A 15021-nucleotide genomic window follows, 5' to 3' on the forward strand; every position below is an offset into this window, starting at 1 on the left:
ACTTGCCAGTTCTATTATTCATTTGCATATTTACATCTGTATACATTTTTAATGACATACAAAACAATTTTTTCGATATTTCATGTATTTTAACTAATTATCTTTTAAAAAAACAAATGATCTTTTTACAGCATTTAACATATGGCACCGCAGATGAACACTACTGTCTGAAGTAGCAGTGTTCTTCTGCAGGCTGAAGGCTTTAAAGTTTTTGAGTAAAACCTCCAGCCTGAAAGGGATCACTATGTCATATCAGGAACCACCCTGATTTATTTCAGATCATCGATAGTTGGGATTGAATGCCACCAGCTGTATTAAGTGTCAGCTGGTGGCTCTCAAAGAGGAGAATGCTTGTTTATAAATGTAACCCTAGCACGAGACGTTGTGTTGGAGGATGCTCATACTGTATATAGATGGTCGAAAGGAAGGGGTTAGGAACACTGACAGTGCTAAACGCCAAAAACCTATCTCTGTCTACAGCGGGGATGCCAAAATTTTAAACAAAGGGCCTATAAAATGTCCCTCAAACTGTTGGGGGGGGGGGGGGGTTAAGACAGTGTCCAGTAAGAGTACAGATGCCCTGACGTTTTACATCAGTGTCATGTTTCAGGGGTAGTGTGCCCTTGTAGAATGTCAACCCAGGGTTCCCAAAGCCCCAGCCTGCTTCTTCACCAGGGCCCCTGATGGTGGGGATGGACTTGCAGCAAGCTGGAATCAGGTCCACAGGTACGCTGCACAGATTATACTGATACCACTTGCGTATGCAGAGTACAGATGGCAGGAGACAGAAAAGGTTCAGAAGTCAGGGTGGGTGGCAGACCAACACAATTGGAAGACGAAGCCAGGGTCAGTGCATGGGAAGTCAAACATTGAATAAACTAAACACTAGGCAAACTAGAGCTCAGAGAAATAGGAAGTTGCTCAGGCAACCCGGGCTGCACTGAACATGTCTATATATAGGTAGGCAGACTGGGAGGCAACCCAGGAAGTGGTAGAAGGGAAAAGGATATAAATCCACAGAAGAGCAGGAGACTCCCATAGGTGAACAGCAAAGAAGCCAGCAGCACATGTGAATGGAATAACAGCTCTAGCAGAACCACTGCAGCAAGGAGGTAAGAATTTCACAAACAGAAATCTGCAGGCTAGACAGTAACATAGTAAAAATTACCCCTGTGTCGGTAGGAGGGCCAGGGCTAGTGGACGCAAAAATGTTTCTGAATTGGTGGTTAGCTAGAGTAAAAAATTGCCCTGACATCAAATAGGAATAAAAAAACTACTGTGCCCTCTTCCCTCACAGCCCACATTGCCATCCCATTCATCCCATTCCCTTATTAACAAAGACATTGAATTATTAGCCAAAATATTGGCCACCAGGCTCGATTCGAATGAGGGACTCATCAGGGCTACCCCCTTTCTCCCAAAATGCAAGGGCATTAGAACCTCTGGCACACCTTATCAGTCTGAATCCTAACATGCATAGCATACATTCTGGCCATCGCATCCATAAAGTTGGTCTTTGTGCAGACAATTTATTAATGAATCTGGCCCAGCCTCTCATCTCCCTGCCCAATTTACTGTCTACTGTTTGATCTTTCACCCAAATCTTTCACCTACATGTTAATTAGGACAAGTCTCTGGCGCTCAACATCTCCTTGCCAAATTCTCTACTGGACAATGTTAAAATCATCTTTTAAGCACTTGCCGACCGCCGCATGACTATCTACGTCGGCGGTCAGACCCTCACAGGCACAGGCTACGTCGCTAGCCTGTGAGGGTCTAGGGAGCGAGCGCGCACCGCCGGAGGCACGCTCCCGCCCGCGCGTGTGACCGGCGGACCTGATGTCCGCCGGTCACTCTGCGATCGGCGGGGGAGAGGGAGAAAGTCAGGCGGCTTGTGTAAACAAGCCGCCTGTCATTCTCCCCGTTGTATGAATGATGATCATACGGTTCTACTATGTAGAACTGTTGATCACTGTTCATACATCTCAAGCCACAGCCAATCACAGTTAAAATCATACCCCTAGGGACACACATAGCCCCTCCCTCTCAAAAAAAGTGAACCCCTTCACTGTCAGTGTATTTTTACAGTAACAGTGCATATGTATAGCACTGATTACTGTAGAAATGTCACTGGTAACCCCAAAAGTGTCAAAAATGTCAGTCAAGGGTCCGATCTGTCCGCCGCAATGTCGCAGTACCGCAAAAAAAATCGCAAATCGCCGCATTACGCGTTAAAAAAAAAACAACAAAAATGACAAAAATCTTTCCCTTTGTTAGTAAACGCGATAACTTTTGCGCAAACCAATCAAAATACACTTTTTGCGATTTTTTTTAGCAAACATAGGTAGCATCAAACAAATTGGCCGAAAATGTTAAAAAATTTTGATTTTTACATTTTTTGGGGGGGGAATTTCATATAAAAAAATGTGAAAAATATTGTTATTTTTGCAAAATTTACGCTCTTTTTTTGTTTATAGCGCAAAAAAAAAAAGCGCACAGGTGATCAAATACCACCAAAAGAAAGCTCTGTTTGTGGGAAAAAAAGGACGTCAAATTTGTTTAGGTACAGCGTTGCACGACCGCGCAATTGTCCGTTAAAGTCACGCAGTGCCGAATCGCAAAATACCCCCTGGTCGTTTAGCAGGAAAATCCTCCGGGGCTAAAGTGGTTAAAAAAGGTACTTTCTCTTACGTCCTCCGATAGTCGCCGCCCACTCATACAGCCTTCACCAATGGGGTATTGACTTCCTCTCCTTAGGAGTAGCTAGGCAAAAGACTTGTTAAAACAAAAGCATTTCCATAGACACACCCATGGGGGCTGTCCCACTGGTCCAATACCCCTCCTGCAATAGCCATCTCAACTCAGTTTGGTATCAAAGCAGTTAAGTGTATAAGAACCCCAAAAGAGGGGCGGGGGCGGCGACTGTCGGAGGACTCAGAGAAAGGAATTTTACGGTAAGATTTTACAAAAATTCAGTTTTCTCTTACGTCGCCGCCCACTCATACAGTCTTCACCAATGGGGATGTCCCAAAGCAGTGTAGACATGAGGGGTGGGAAACGCAATCAGAAAAGGCAACGCAGTACCCATATCAGAGAAAGGAACCTTACATGAACAGAAAGGTAACCCTCTGGGTAACAAAAAAGGCTCAACAGGAGCAACAACCCAGGAAAGCAAAAAACCAAGGGGTAAACAGCCCCAACAGCCAGGGACCCGCAATAAAACCTGGGTCCCCTACTGAACTGCGGCCAAAGGAGGCATCAGCTGATGCCAGAACATCAATTTTGTAGAATTTGGAAAAGGTGTGCACCGACGACCAAGTCGCAGCCTTGCACACTTGGGCCACCGAGGCCTGATGCCGGAAGGCCCAGGACGCACTCACCGATCTTGTAGAGTGCGCCTTGACAGGGAAGGGAGGTAGCCGTTCCCTCAACGAATAGGCCTGTACAATTGTCTGTCTGATCCATTTGGCAATGGTCGCTGCAGACGCAGCCATACCCTTCCGAGGTCCCTCAGGAAGGACAAAGAGAGAATCCGATTTTCGAAAGGATTTGGTCGATGACAGGTAAACCCTGATCGCCCTGACAACATCCAAAGAATGCAAGGCAACCTCCTTCGGATGCTTAGGATTCGCACAAAGCGAAGGCAAAACAATGTCCTCATTTAGGTGAAAATCCAAAACCACCTTTGGCAGAAAGGACGGGTTAGGTCGCAAGACCACCTTATCCCTATGAACCGCCAGGTAAGGGGAACGGCAAGACAATGCCGCCAACTCCGACACTCTGCAAGCAGAAGTGATGGCTACCAGAAAGGCAACTTTTTTAGACAGCATAGGTAACGAAAGTTCCCTGATGTTTTCAAACGGGGAACGCTTTAACACGGACAGAACCAAGTTCAAGTCCCATGGAGGTAAAGGCTCCCTTCTAGGAGGGGCCAAATGACGCACACCTTGAATAAAGGTGCGAATTAAGGAATTAGACGCCACAGGGCGCTGGAAAAAGAACACGAAATGAAACGAAGCAATGGGAGGGGAGAAGCCGCTCAGGTGTGTGTTCCAAACCCGGTGCAGGTCAGATCCGTAATCCAAGAACTGTAGAAATCCAAAGTTTGAGACCACACTCAAGGTGTATGTTGAAATCAAAAGGTATCCTTTATTCCTCATAAATGAAATAGACAGACAGTGTGCAGACAGACGTGTCAGGTTGACGCGTTTCTTGATGCTGTAGGTCGCTTACTCATAACCACACAATGAGATCTCGGAAGTCGGTGAGCATTTGTAGATAGACAGATAAGTGGAAACAAGGCGGTGTAATCACACACACCTCGAGCCAATTTAATTGATGAAACAAATGAGAGCCAGACTATCCGAAATGTCAAGGTGAAAATTGTTGTTGGACACATAGAATCCCACCAAGGGGAAAATGTTAAACATAGTGAAAAATCATGTAAAACATTAAATAAAATCACGTGACATAATAAAAAATCGAAAGTTACAATGGGGACACATATGAATCCTGCTCCTTCAATACCAGTAAAAAGAACCATCTACACAACAAGTGTGTAATCAAAATACATGTGAATATATATATATATATATATCATTGGTGATTAAACATCATGGTATATGTATTTTGTAATTCCAAATATATATATAATATAATAACATAGTGACACAAACCAACCATGAATAACAAACTGGAAGAAGGAGAAGGATTCTGAAAAGTCCATAGGTATGGGTGCCTCATATGCAATATGTCAAAATTTTGGAGTTGATCTCAAATCTATATGATGTTGACATCAATATCATATCAATAACCATACACAATATAAAATATATGTCATACTGGAAATATAAAACGCACCATGGTAAAAGGGGCACAGCCGGGGGTGTACACACAATAAAGATTACAGTGGACAAAACCTCCTCCTTATATATAGTAAATATTTCAAACATATATCTGACACCTATAAAATGTATATATAAAATCTGTTTGTGTGTAAAAAAAACTCCTCGCATATGACCAAAAAACCATGGTTACAAGGTAATTTCATGTTCAAACTGAGACCAACTCCTAGAAACAAAACAAGGAAAACCCCTATTCTTTATATTGTAACTAAAAACAGCACTCAGAGCAACAACCAAGCAACAAGAGATCTAATGAAGAACTTGTGAATACGAGAACCATGTAAAGTGTCAAAGTGCAAATAGATACAAAAAGGCACAGAGAACCACAAAAATCTTTTCTCTGTCGCTCATTGACAGACGTAGTCCTCGTTGATTAATAACAACTCGGGTTATACTGCCCTCTACAGGAGTAGGACTAGACAGGAAAGAAAACGTTCTGGCCACACCCTAGGGGCAGTCCCAGAGGGTATATCCTCTCACTTCCTGCTACAGCAAATCAGTTTTTTTCTGTCTAGTTAGGAGTAAGGACCTAGATGCCTTGCTAGGATCTTCGGTCCTGGCAGGATTTTTTTCTTAGAAAGATTTTTTAGACAGCTTTTTTCTCCAGTGTTCCTGTGAGATCTTCAAGCAAGAAAGCTGGAACTGGGCGACGGGCTGGATGTTGAGATCCAGTGGTCACCCCAGTTCAGCCTACGAGCGTGTGCAGGCCATAGCTCCGCGCTGGGTCGGCCGCGACATAGTCCCACTGGACGGGGACTGACCCTGCGAGTTAAACGTCTCGCTTAAATGCCAATGACCATGAGTCATGGCGTCCGTATTGGTCGACCGCCCTCCCACCCCGGTGGAGAGGGGTACTGTCAGGAGTTGGCGCCCGCCTGGTTCCGGTATGGTGAGTAGTATGTTCCCCCTTTTCCCCCTGACGGGTTTGTGGTGAACGCGGGCCCCTCTCTAAATGGTAAGGATCGGTCTCCCCTCTATCCTTTAACATGTCACAGATCCCCCTATTTGAGTGTGATTTTTGTGAACAAGACACCAGGAGGCTTGGTTTGGGAGCTGACAATCTAATGTCATTTCAAAACTGTAAAGATGACTGAAGTCAGTGGCAGTACTAGAATATTACTGTGGTAGCATAAGGTATCCTACCTGTCAGAGGTGTTCACAGGGCGATGTCTATGCATGTATAACTGCAGTCCAGATCGCATTCCTCCAGCAAGGGCAGGCTGCCTTCCAACGGCCCACGGACCGCATGTGGCCCGCCAGGGTCCGGTACCGCCGGCCAGGCTGATCACCATCCAGGGTGAAGTTTGGGGGGCCGATGCACTCCCGCAGGCCGCTAGGCCGAACACAGCATCTAAGCCGCCTCTATCCTACAGGCCGCCGCCATTGTCTTGCAGAGCACACGAGGCCGCCATATTGGCGTAGCCTCGTGTCTCCAGCATGGGGGCAGCCATGTTTGAGGTGACCAAACACCTCGTGGAGCCAGAGGGAGGCGCCGGAAGGCGTGTTAAGGGGCGGAGCCGCCTCCTTTACCCAGGAAAAAGGGCCAAAGACTTCCTGTCTGTAACAGGACAGCACTGAGCAAGCTGATGAAAACTTCTGTGCATCAGGGATGAGCCTTGGGGTCTCTCTCTCTCTCTGTGGGGTCCAAAAAGGCAGGTAACACTGAGGGGCGCTGTTGCAACTGGGGGATACAAAAAAAAAATAGTTTTTTTACTTTGTCATTTTTTTTCGCTGGCAAATGTCTTGTATAATCATTGACCCTGCCGCATAGGTATCCCCACCTGATCCCCTCAAGGTGGCCGCAGGACCCTCCAGTACCCCACTTGTTTTTAATGCATTATCGGCAGTTTTGGAGTCTTTGGTATCCCGGGTGGAGATGGCCTGTCAGGCACGGGGGTCACGAAGCGACCCCCGCCTACCCCCATTTTTTATCTGATACTTCAGATACGGATTCGGAGCTGGTCAATGCAGCTGCAGGTCCCTCTTATGGGGCTGTTGTCTCAGGTAATGTCTCCTCAGCAGTGAGGAGAACGTTTCTGCCTCCACCATAGCACAAGAGTGGTGGATGCACTAGTTGTGTCCGTCCGGGAAACCTTTAGTCTTGAGGTTACACCGGCAGAGGTAGCTGAGACTGAAATTCTTTTTTTGTACTTGTTAGCCTACCAAAAGGGCGAAGGATTTTCCTTTACCCAAATGGGGTCGTTTTGAAACGAACCCCTGTTATTTCTCAACGCATGGCTAGGCGCTATCCGTTTGAGGAATCCCTCTTTAAAGGATAGACGGTACCACCTGCTGTCTTGCCACAGACTGTTAGGATAAAGAGGACCTCGTAACCAACGAGGACCTTCCCTTTCTGCTCATAAAGAGTTGTTCGTCCCGCGAGGGCGGGCGATAAGGCGAAACCCTCCAAAGCCCCTTCAGAGGGTTTTTCGGCTAAACAAAAAGTCCGGCTCAGCCAAGCCTGAAGAATACAGCCTGATGCGCCCCTACCCATCTCTGGGGTGGGGGGGTGTCTTCACCAGTTTCCAGATCCATGGCTTGCCAGAACCCCGGACTAAGGGGTTCGCGAGGTCATACGGTCAGGATACAGGATCGAGTTTCGATCACTTCCACCGGTACGATTCTTCCCTTCTAACATTGAACGGTTTCAGGGGTTCTATTCGAACCTGTTCACAATGCCCAGGAAAGAGGGCAAGGTGCGTCCAATTCTGAACTTGGGGAAAGATGAAGTCCATCCGAACAGTGGTGGCCTCCCTGCATCAGGGGGAGTTCCTGGCGTCCATAGACATTTAGGATGCCTATCCTTATATCCCCATCATCGCAGGACATCAGCGTTTTCTTCGCTTTCCCAAAGATCATCCCTGGTTCCCACCAGGAGACTGAACTATCTGGGCCTAATGTTGGATACATCCTGGGCAAGAAAGTTTCTCCTTGCGGAGAAACTCCAGAAGGTTCAGTCAACGATTCGGATGTTGCTGTCCGTCAATTGGCTGGGACTGATGGTGGCCTTCTTAGAGGCAGTACCGTATACCCAGTCTCATACCCAAATTCTCCTGAAGGAGATTTTTTTCTAATGGAATCAGAATTCCGATTTCCTGGACAATCGGATCCGGTTGAGCGAGCGGACCAGGAAGTCTCCGATGCTCAACCAGGGGAAGTCATTCCTTCCGATAGCATCCAGGTTACCAATAGGGTATCGGAACTGAGAGCGATCAGATTTTGTCTGATTTACTGGACCGAGCAGCTCTAGAGCAGCCCGATTCGGATCCAATCGCACTATGCCACAGTCATGACTTATATCAAGAAAGGGGCACTTAGAGTGTCCTGGTGGCCATCGAAACGACTAGCATCTTTCATTGGACGGAACGGTTTGTTCCGGATCTCCCCGCAGTAGTGTTCACTCCGGGGGTGGGAAATCGGCAGGCAGATTATTTCAGCCATCAGATTCTGGATCAAGGGGTATGGCCTCTTCATCCAGAGGTTTTTCACTAGCTGTCCCTTCATTGGGGCACCCCGGATGTGGATCTGTTGGCACCTTGGCTCAACAGGAAGGTGCGGAGGTTTGTAGCTCGCAACCGCGATCCTCTAGCGGACGCAGCAGAAACGCTGATCGCCCCGTGGGAGCAGTATCAGCTACGGCATGCCTTCCATCCTCTCAAGTTACTGCAGGAACTTCTTCGCAGGATAGAGGTGGAGGGAATTCCAGTTATTCTGGAAATTCCGGACTGACCTCGTCGAGCCTGGTACGCCGACTTGGTGAGGCTAGTCGCGGACGCTTCTTGGAGACTTCCTCTCAGGGAGGATTTGCGGTCTCCCCCACATACCTATTCGGTGACCCGAATCTTGGTCTGTCTGCAACAAGGGGTTGAGCAGAAACTGTCCTTGAGCACTATCAAGGGTCAGGTTTCAGCGTTAGCAATCTTCTTTCAGAAACCTTTGGCTAATCATTCCTTGGTGCGGAATTTCATCCAGGGGGTGCGACATCTGGCTCCGCCAGTGCGCGCACCCTTACCGCCTGGGATCTTAATTTAGTGTGGTCGGTTCTTCAGAAACTTCTCTTTGAAGATATTAGGGAGATTCCCTGGCTTACATTATCCCAGAAGGTGGCCTTCTTGGTAGCCATTACTTCTGCACGCAGGGTGTCAGAACTGGCCGCATTATCTTGACGTTCCCCATATCTGGTGGTTCATAGGGATAAGGTGGTTCTTCTTCCAGATCCATCCTTCCTTCCTAAGTGGTTTTCAGAGTTTTCATCTGAATAAAAATATTGTGTTACCTTCCCCGTGTCCTAAGACTAGCCATCCTTGGGAGTTTGCATTACACTCCTTGGATGGGGTTCAGAAGGATACACTTGACTACTACGAACTTGTTTTCGTAAGACGGACTCACTTTTTGTGATCACGGATAGCCCTTGAAGGGGGTTGCCTGTGTCTGCCGCGACCATATCTAGATGGACCAGTCAGACGGTGGTACAGGCTTATTCTATTAAGGGTCGGAATCCTCCGTTCCCTGTTAAGGCGCACTCTACTCAGGCGCCTAGTGTCTCCTGGGTCTTCCGCCATCAGGCGTCAGCGATCCAGGTTTTCAAGGCGATGACTTGATCGTCGGTTCATACCTTTACAACATTTTATAAAGTTGATGTGATGGCATCGTCAGATGCCTCTTTTGGCCACAAGGTTCTGCAGGCCGCAATCTGAGGAGACTGTTGGTCTACCTCAAGGGTTTGTTGGGTGTTTCACTTAGGTCTCATCTTTTTGCTCGATGAGTCCTTGATGCTTCTGGTTGGCTCCGGTTGGGCCTTCTGGATTTTTATTTCTGTTATCCCACCCCTCATTTGTGGTACTGCTTTGGGACATCCCGAGTTGTTATTAATCAACGAGGACTACGTCTGTCAATGAGCGACAGAGAAAAATGGATTTTTGTAAAATCTTACCGTAAAATCCTTTTCTCTTAAGCTCATTGACAGACGTAGTACCCGCCCCTCTGTTTTTTGAGTTGGGTTGGGTTAAATTCTCTGAACACTGCTTTGTGACATAACTGATTTGCTGTAGCAGGAAGTGAGAGGATATACCTTCTGGGACTGCCCCTAGGGTGTGGCCAGAACGTTTTCTTTCCTGTCTAGTCCTACTCCTGTAGAGGGCAGTATAACCCGAGTTGTTATTAATCAACGAGGACTACGTCTGTCAATGAGCTTAAGAGAAAAGGATTTTACGGTAAGATTTTACAAAAATCCATTTATTCCGCTCTATAACAGTAAAATAGTAAAATACTGAAATAGTATAATACGAGCAGAAAAAAGATAATGATGAATCATGTGTATGTTACTATACACCAAACGATACGTACATAACAACATTGGTGCAATAAAATCAACCCAAAGCATCCCACAAAGGATATTGGTACCTATTATTAAGCTGTGATATATCACCCGGTAAACCCAGACCCAATGACTATAGGGTGCCTGGGTAGAAAATTGCATCGAAGTGTGTAAATGTCTAAAGGAAATATTGTTCAAGAAAAACCGGCATAGAGAATATTTAAATATAAAGCATGATAGCATATATTTCAACATGTGAAGCATTAAATGCGCACATGGAAGTATCTAAATGGATAATTAAATAGTTAAATTATTTTATGTTATTTAACTACAGAATATGGCACATAGCTTTATGGGAGGAGGAGATCACCCATAAAAATGGGTGACATTTCATTCCCAATTGAGGCCTTGGGGTATACGTGTATGGAGTCTGAAGATCCATGACACCTCTCTTTTGCAGAGTAATTGAAACACATCACCACCCCTAATGGGTTTGGTGATTTGATCTATAATTTGAACCTGCACAAGAGAGATGTCACCTTCGTATTCATTATTAAAATGACGAGCTACATTTGTGGACTTTAATGTTCTTCTATCGCTAAGGTGCTCCCTAAAGCGTTCTTTAAGTTTACGAGTAGTCCTGCCTACATATTGTGTAGAGCAGGATTTACAGGTAATAAGATAAATTAAATACTTGGTGTTACAGTTAAAAAACTTGTTTATGCGATATGTTTTGTTATTGTAAGAACAAATAAAATTGTCCCTCTGAATAATATGTGGACATGTGACACAGTCTGTCATGCCACACCTATAATTGCCTTTACAGTGCAACCAGGTAGTAGACGTGGTGGGTCTCTTGGACGAGTAAAGACTGGGTGACAAAGAGTTTCCCAATGTCATAGCTCTCTTGGCCACTACATTGACTCCATCGTTTAGGATGTCGGCACAGATATCATCTGAATTCAGAATTGTTAAATGTTTATGAATTATCGATTTAACTTTTTGAAACTCTAGACTATAGGGCAGGGACAAAGTGACAGAGGGAACAGGTTTATTTAAGTTTTGATTTTTGTCTTTATGATTTATATATTTGTGTTTGCGTTTATTGCGGGTTCCGGCACTACAAACGCTATTGCTAGCGGTGTTTGTACCTGTGTTAGAGCGATTGTGCGGATCTCCTATAGATAAAAGATCGGCACGATCCCGATTCAGGGCCAGAAGATAGGCTTGATTCAACATCCACCTTGGGTAATCCCTTGCAAGAAAGCGAGAATAAAGTAAAGAGGCTTCCTTGTTAAAATCAGAAACATTGCTACAGATTCTACGCAATCTTAAAAACTGGCCGACAGGTATACCCTTGATGGTGTGCAATGGGTGGATGTTTTACACACTTCGATGCAATTTTCTACCCAGGCACCCTATAGTCATTGGGTCTGGGTTTACCGGGTGATGTATCACAGCTTTACTAATAGGTACCAATATCCTTTGTGGGATGCTTTGGGTTGATTTTATTGCACCAATGTTGTTATGTACGTATCGTTTGGTGTATGGTAACATACACATGATTCATCATTATCTTTTTTCTGCTCGTATTATACTATTTCAGTATTTTACTATTTTACTGTTATAGAGCGGAATAAGATTTTTGTTGTTCTCTGTGTCTTTTTGTATCTATTTGCACTTTGACACTTTACATGGTTCTCGTATTCACGAGTTCTTCATTAGATCTCTTGTGCTTGGTTGTTGCTCTGAGTGCTGTTTTTAGTTACAATATAAAGAATAGGGGTTTTCCTTGTTTTGTTTCTAGGAGTTGGTCTCAGTTTGAACATGAAATTACCTTGTAACCATGGTTTTTTGGACACATGCAGGGAGTTTTTTTACACACAAACAGATTTTATATATACATTTTATAGGTGTCAGATATAAGTTTGAAATATTTACTATATATAAGGAGGAGGTTTTGTCCACTGTAATCTTTATTGTGTGTACACCCCCTTCTGTGCGCCTTTTACCATGGTGCGTTTTATATTTCCAGTATGACATATATTTTATATTTTATATTGTGTATGGTTATTGATATGATATTGATGTCAACATCATATAGATTTGAGATCAACTCCTAAATTTTGACATATTGCATATGAGGCACCCATACCTATGGACTTTTTAGAATCCTTCTCCTTCTCCCAGTTTGTTATTCATGGTTGGTTTGTGTCACTATGTTATTATATTATATATATTTGGAATTACAAAACAAAAGACATATACCATGATGTTTAATCACCAATGATAATTCTTATCAGTTGTGTGTTTATATATATATATATATATATATATATATATATATATTCCTTTTATACACGTATATACTGTGTATGTATATATATATATATATACATTTATTATTTTTTACACACACATGAGACATTTTTTCAGGATAACTTTTTACGTTTAATAATTTATTTTTCTTTGGGCTTCCTCCTTATAACCTATTTTCTTATATTACTTCATTTACATATATACACTCTATATACACATATTTTCATTCCAATATTTTTTCACATTTTACCATCATGATTATTTAATTTTTTCTATTATATTATTATAAGATTGGTTTATACACTTTGCCCCCTCCCCCCAAAAAAAGGGATCCATTCATACTTTTTCACATGTATTATGATTACACACTTGTTGTGTACATGGTTCTTTTTACTGGTATTGAAGGAGCAGGATTCATATGTGTCCCCATTGTAACTTTCGATTTTTTATTATGTCACATGATTTTATTTAATGTTTTACATGTTTTTTCACTATGTTTAACATTTTACCCTTGGTGGGATTCTATGTGTCAAACAACAATTTTCACCTTGACATTTCGGATAGTCTGGCTCTCATTTGTTTCATCAATTAAATTGGCTCGAGGTGTGTGTGATTACACCGCCTTGTTTCCACTTATCTGTCTACCTACAAATGCTTGCCGACTTCCGAGATACCATCGTGTGGTTATGAGTAAGCGACCTACAGCGTCGTGAAACGCGTCAATCTGGCACGTCTGTCTGCACACTGTCTGTCTATTTCATTTATGAGGAATAAAGGATACCTTTTGATTTCAACATACACCTTGAGTGCGGTCTCAAACTTTGGATTTCTGCTGGAAAAGAACAGCCAGTGCAGATACCTGGCCCTTAATCGTGGCCAACGTCAGGCGCTGGTCCACACCAGACTGGAGGAAAGCCAAGACTCTCGCCACCGAGTATGAACGAGGAGAGAAACCCCTGGACTCACACCAGGCAAAATAAGCTTTCCAAGTACGGTAATAAATCTTACCAGACGAGGCTTTCCTAGCCTTGATCAAAGTAGGAATGACCTCTGAGGAGAGACCCCTGTCTCTCAGGACCTGGCTTTCAACAGCCATGCCGTTAAAGCCAGCGACTGTAAAGCAGGATGGAAGATCGGTCCTTGAGACAGTAGATCTTCTCACATCGGCAGTCGCCACGGAGGCTCGACGGCCAGGTGAACGATGTCCGCATACCAGGACCGGCGTGGCCAGTCCGGTGCCACCAGAATCACCAGTGTTTGTTCCGAGGCCAACCTGCGAAGGAACCTGGACAACAACTGAATCGGAGGAAAGGCATATATCAGATGATACTGATGCCAAGGCACCACCAGCCCATCCGAGGCATCTACCAGAGGATCGCGCGTTCTTGCCACGAACCTTTCCACCTTGTGGTTTAACCAAGACGCGAGCAGATCCACATCCGGGGATCCCCACTTCGCACACAGCATTTGAAACCCCTCCGGGTATAGGGACCATTCCCCCTGGTCCAGGGTCTGGCGGCTCAGATAGTCGGCCTGCCAATTCTCCACACCCGGAATGTGAACTGCCGATATCGCCGAGACATGAGTCTCGGCCCAAGACAGAATACTGGTCACCTCCTGGGCCACCCGGGCACTCCTGGTGCCCCCTTGGTGAATGATGTAAGCCACTGCAGTGGCATTGTCCGTCTGCAACCGTACAGGACGGCCCTGAAGACGATCCGACCAATGGAACAGGCACAGCCTGATCCCTCTCAATTCCAAAATGTTTATCGGAAGGGAGGATTCCTCCACCGACCAAGTGCCCTGGGCAGACAGGTTGCCCAGAACACAACCCCAGCCCGACAGGCTAGCATCTGTGGTTATCACCGTCCACAGAATTGGTCGGAAGGATTTCCCGTCCGACACAGCCGGGGACTGAAGCCACCACAAGAGATCCATTCTAGTCTGGCGACTCAGACACTCTCAGGTCCAAGGACTGAGGCAGTCTGTCCCACCTGGCCAGGATCTCCGCTTGGATAGATCGCGTGTGCAAAAGGTATCGCCTCGAAGGCCGACACCATCAATCCCAGGGACCGCATACAGGTCCTGAGTGACGAGGATTCGTTGTCCCTGAGGAACCTGACCTCGTCCTGTAGGATCCGGAGCCACGAGGGTACGTTTGAGCACCTTGGTCCAATCCACCACAGCCTGAGCCACCATAACAGAGGCAAAAATAGGCTTGAGCATGGGACCTGCCACCATGTAGGAATGTCGGGCAAGAGATTCCAGCCTCCTATCAGTAGGGTCCCTAAATACTGGAGAGTCTTCGGTGGGAACCAGAGTAGCCTTGTTCAATCTGGCTACAGTGTGATCCACTTGAGGAGCCACACACCAGCGTGCAACCATAGTAGCCGCAAAAGGGTAGAGAAGTTGAAACTTTTTAGGCACCACGAAGGTGTGTTTAAAATTGCGCCATAGCTCATTCACCGTGTGATGAAACTC

General features: G+C 45.2%; 1 protein-coding gene across 1 annotated transcript in view; it reads left to right on the forward strand.

Annotated features, from left to right (window-relative positions):
• The window catches only part of L1CAM (L1 cell adhesion molecule), a 1053451-nt gene that overhangs the window by 560658 nt on the left and 477772 nt on the right, over positions 1-15021 (forward strand). The window lies entirely within an intron of this gene.

The sequence above is a fragment of the Pelophylax lessonae genome (assembly GCF_965119305.1).
Source record: "Pelophylax lessonae genome assembly, chromosome: 7".
In the NCBI taxonomy this organism is placed as follows: domain Eukaryota; kingdom Metazoa; phylum Chordata; class Amphibia; order Anura; family Ranidae; genus Pelophylax; species Pelophylax lessonae.